Below are 5,473 nucleotides of genomic sequence, written 5' to 3'. Positions count from 1 at the left end.
AGAACTAATCCAAATCCTAACAAATTTCATCTATCTTGAATCAAATAGAAAGACAAAGCCAACACAAAAAGAAAGAGTTCATAAAAATGTTGAATTTTATATACGTTAACTCAAAAAAGTCTACACACTTCGTTATTAGTCGGAAATTGATTTCTGAGACTAAATTGTAAACTAGTTAAACTCATCTTTAATAGAAAAAAGTTTGAAAATGTAATGTAATTACAATTAATATGTTCTAAGGCAATACGTCAAGTAAAAACTGCATTTCTATGTACGTTGATTCAAGAAAATATGAAGGAAGTCAAATTTCACAATAAAAGAAGGATGAAAGACCATGCAGAACTAATCCAAATCCTAACAAATTTCATCTATCTTGAATCAAATAGAAAGACAAAGCCAACACAAAAAGAAAGAGTTCATAAAAATGTTGAATTTAATATACGTTAACTCAAAAAAGTCTACACACTTCGTTATAAGTGGGAAATTGATTTCTGAGATTAAATTGTAAACTAGTTAAACTCATCTTTAACAGAAAAAGTTTGAAAAATGTATTGTAATTACAATTAATATGTTTCTAAGGCAATACGTCTAGTAAAAATTGCATTTCTATGTACGTTGATTCAAGAAAATATGAAGGAAGTCAAATTTCACAATAGAAGAAGGATGAAAGACCATGCATAACTAATCCAAATCCTAACAATTTCCATCTATTTTTAATCAAATAGAAAGACAAAGCCAACACAAAAAGAAAGAGCTCATAAATTTTTTGAATTTTACATCCGCTAACTCAAAAAAGTCTACACATTTCGTTATAAGTCGGAAATTGATTTCTGAGACTAAATAGTAAACTAGATAAACTCATCTTTAACAGAAAAAGTTTGAAAAATGTATTGTAATTAAAATTAATATGTTCTCAGGGCAATACGTCTAGTAAAAATTGCATTTCTAAGTACGTTGGTTCAAGAAAATATGAATGAGCTCAAATTTCACAATAGAAGAAGGATGAAAGACCATGCAGAAATAATCCAAATCCTAACAAATTTCATCTATTTTGAATCAAATAGAAAGACAAAGCCAACACAAAAAGAAAGAGTTTATAAAAATATTGAATTTTATATACGTTAACTCAAAAAAGTCTACAGATTTCGTTATAAGTCGGGAAATTTATTTCTGATACTAAATTTTAAACTAGATAGACTCATCTTTAACAAAAAAAGTTTAAAAAATGTATTGTAATTACAATTAATATGTTCTAAGGCAATACGCCTAGTAAAAATTGCATTTCTATGTACGTTGATTCAAGAAAATATGAAGGAAGTCAGATTTCACAATAGAAGAAGGATGAAAGACCATGCAGAACTAATCAAAATCTTAACAAATTTCATCTATCTTGAATCAAATAGAAAGACAATGCCAACACAAAAAGAAAGAGTTCATAAAAATGTTGAATTTAATATACGTTAACTCAAAAAAGTCTACACACTTCGTTATCAGTGGGAAATTGATTTCTGAGACTAAATTGTAAACTAGTTAAACTCATCTTTAAAAGAAAAAGTTTGAAAAATGTATTGTAATTACAATTAATATGTTCTAAGGCAATACGTCTAGTAAAAATTGCATTTCTATGTACGTTGATTCAAGAAAATATAAAGGAAGTCAGATTTCACAATAGAAGAAGGAAGAAAGACCATGCAGAACTAATCAAAATCCTAACAAATTTCATCTATCTTGAATCAAATAGAAATATAAAGCCAACACAAAAAGAAAGAGTTCATAAAAATTTTGAATTTTACATCCGTTAACTCAAAAAAGTCTACACATTTCGTTATAAGTCGGAAATTGATTTCTGAGACTAAATTTAGAACTAGATAAACTCATCTTTAACAGAAAAAGTTTTAAAAATGTATTGTAATTACATTTTATATGTTCTCCGGCAATAAGTCTAGTAAAAATTGCATTTCTATGTACATTGATTCAAGAAAATTTGAATGAAGTCAAATTTCACAATAGAAGAAGGATGAAAGACCATACAGAAATAATCCAAATCCTAACAAATTTCATCTATTTTGAATCAAATAGAAAGACAAAGCCAACACAAAAAGAAAGAGTTCATAAAAATATTGAATTTTATACACGTTAACTCAAAAAAGTCTACACATTTCGTTATAAGTCGGGAAATTTATTTCTGAGACTAAATTATAAACTAGATAGACTCATCTTTAACAGAAAAAGTTTGAAAAATGTATTGTAATTATAATTAATATGTTCTAAGGCAATACGTCTAGTAAAAATTTCATTTCTATGTACGTTGATTCAAGAAAATATGAAGGAAGTCAAATTTCACAATAGAAGAAGGATGAAAGACCATGAAGAACTAATCCAAATCCTAAAAAATTTCATCTATCTTGAATCAAATAGAAAGACAAAGCCAACACAAAAAGAAAGAGTTCATAAAAATGTTGAATTTTATATACGTTAACTCAAAAAAGTCTACACACTTCGTTATTAGTCGGAAATTGATTTCTGAGACTAAATTGTAAACTAGTTAAACTCATCTTTAATAGAAAAAAGTTTGAAAATGTAATGTAATTACAATTAATATGTTCTAAGGCAATACGTCAAGTAAAAATTGCATTTCTATGTACGTTGATTCAAGAAAATATGAAGGAAGTCAAACTTCACAATAGAAGAAGGATGAAAGACCATGCACAACTAATCCAAATCTTAACAAATTTCATCTATCTTGAATCAAATAGAAAGACAAAGCCAACACAAAAAGAAAGAGTTCATAAAAATGTTGAATTTAATATACGTTAACTCAAAAAAGTCTACACACTTCGTTATAAGTGGGAAATTGATTTCTGAGACTAAATTGTAAACTAGTTAAACTCATCTTTAACAGAAAAAGTTTGAAAAATGTATTGTAATTACAATTAATATGTTCTAAGGAAATACGTCTAGTAAAAATTGCATTTCTATGTACGTTGATTCAAGAAAATATGAAGGAAGCCAGATTTCAAAATAGAAGAAGGATGAAAGACCATGCAGAACTAATCAAAAAGTTAACAAATTTCATCTATCTTGAATCAAATAGAAAGACAAAGCCAACACAAAAAGAAAGAGTTCATAAAAATTTTGAATTTTATATACGTTAACTCAAAAAAGTCTACACATTTCGTTATAAGACGGAAATTGATTTCTGAGACTAAATTGTAAACTAGATAAACTCATCTTTAGCATAAAAAGTTTGAAAAATGTATTGTAATTACAACAAATATGTTCTTAGGCAATACGTCAAGTAAAAATTGCATTTCTATGTACGTTGATTCAAGAAAATATGAAGGAAGTCAAAATTCACAATAGAAGAAGGATGAAAGACCATGCAGAACTAATCCAAATCCTAACAAATTTCATCTATCTTGAATCAAATAGAAAGACAAAGCCAACACAAAAAGAAAGAGTTCATAAAAATGTTGAATTTAATATACGTTAACTCAAAAAAGTCTACACACTTCGTTATCAGTGGGAAATTGATTTCTGAGACTAAATTGTAAACTAGTTAAACTCATCTTTAACAGAAAATGTTTGAAAAATGTATTGTAATTACAATTAATATGTTCTAAGGCAATACGTCTAGTAAAAATTGCATTTCTATGTACGTTGATTCAAGAAAATATAAAGGAAGTCAGATTTCACAATAGAAGAAGGATGAAAGACCATGCAGAACTAATCAAAATCCTAACAAATTTCATCTATCTTGAATTAAATAGAAAGATAAAGCCAACACAAAAAGAAAGAGTTCATAAAAATTTTGAATTTTACATCCGTTAACTCAAAAAAGTCTACACATTTCGTTATAAGTCGGAAATTGATTTCTGAGAATAAATTTAAAACTAGATAAACTCATCTTTAACAGAAAAAGTTTTAAAAATGTATTGTAATTACAATTTATATGTTCTCCGGCAATAAGTCTTGTAAAAATTGCATTTCTATGTACGTTGATTCAAGAAAATATGAATGAAGTCAAATTTCACAATAGAAGAAGGATGAAAGACCATACAGAAATAATCCAAATCCTAACAAATTTCATCTATTTTGAATCAAATAGAAAGACAAAGCCAACACAAAAAGAAAGAGTTCATAAAAATATTGAATTTTATACACGTTAACTCAAAAAAGTCTACACATTTCGTTATAAGTAGGGAAATTTATTTCTGAGACTAAATTGTAAACTAGATAGACTCATCTTTAACAGAAAAAGTTTGAAAAATTTATTGTAATTATAATTAATATGTTCTAAGGCAATACGTCTAGTAAAAATTTTATTTCTATGTACGTTGATTCAAGAAAATATGAAGGAAGTCAAATTTCACAATAGAAGAAGGATGAAAGACCATGAAGAACTAACCCAAATCCTAACAAATTTCATCTATCTTGAATCAAATAGAAACACAAAGCCAACACAAAAAGAAAGAGTTCATAAAAATGTTGAATTTTATATACGTTAACTCAAAAAAGTCTACACACTTCGTTATTAGTCGGAAATTGATTTCTGAGACTAAATTGTAAACTAGTTAAACTCATCGTTAATAGAAAAAAGTTTGAAAATGTAATTCTAATTAATATGTTCTAAGGCAATACGTCAAGTAAAAATTGCATTTCTATGTACGTTGATTCAAGAAAATATGAATGAAGTCAAATTTCACAATAGAAGAAGGATGAAAGACCATACAGAAATAATCCAAATCCTAACAAATTTCATCTATTTTGAATTAAATAGAAAGACAAAGCCAACACAAAAAGAAAGAGTTCATAAAAATATTGAATTTTATACACGTTAACTCAAAAAAGTCTACACATTTCGTTATAAGTCGGGAAATTTATTTCTGAGACTAAATTGTAAACTAGATAGACTCATCTTTAACAGAAAAAGTTTGAAAAATTTATTGTAATTATAATTAATATGTTCTAAGGCAATACGTCTAGTAAAAATTTCATTCCTATGTACGTTGATTCAAGAAAATATGAAGGAAGTCAAATTTCACAATAGAAGAAGGATGAAAGACCATGAAGAACTAACCCAAATCCTAACAAATTTCATCTATCTTGAATCAAATAGAAAGACAAAGCCAACACAAAAAGAAAGAGTTCATAAAAATGTTGAATTTTATATACGTTAACTCAAAAAAGTCTACACACTTCGTTATTAGTCGGAAATTGATTTCTGAGACTAAATTGTAAACTAGTTAAACTCATCTTTAATAGAAAAAAGTTTGAAAATGTAATTACAATTAATATGTTCTAAGGCAATACGTCAAGTAAAAATTGCATTTCTATGTACGTTGATTCAAGAAAATATGAAGGAAGTCAAATTTCACAATAGAAGAAGGATGAAAGACCATGCAGAACTAATCCAAATCTTAACAAATTTCATCTATCTTGAATCAAATAGAAAGACAAATCCAACACAAAA

The sequence above is a fragment of the Papaver somniferum genome, chromosome 1 (assembly GCF_003573695.1).
Source record: "Papaver somniferum cultivar HN1 chromosome 1, ASM357369v1, whole genome shotgun sequence".
NCBI classification, from domain to species: domain Eukaryota; kingdom Viridiplantae; phylum Streptophyta; class Magnoliopsida; order Ranunculales; family Papaveraceae; genus Papaver; species Papaver somniferum.
The sequence above is the reverse complement of the archived record's forward strand: the minus strand, read 5'-3'. Positions refer to the sequence as shown.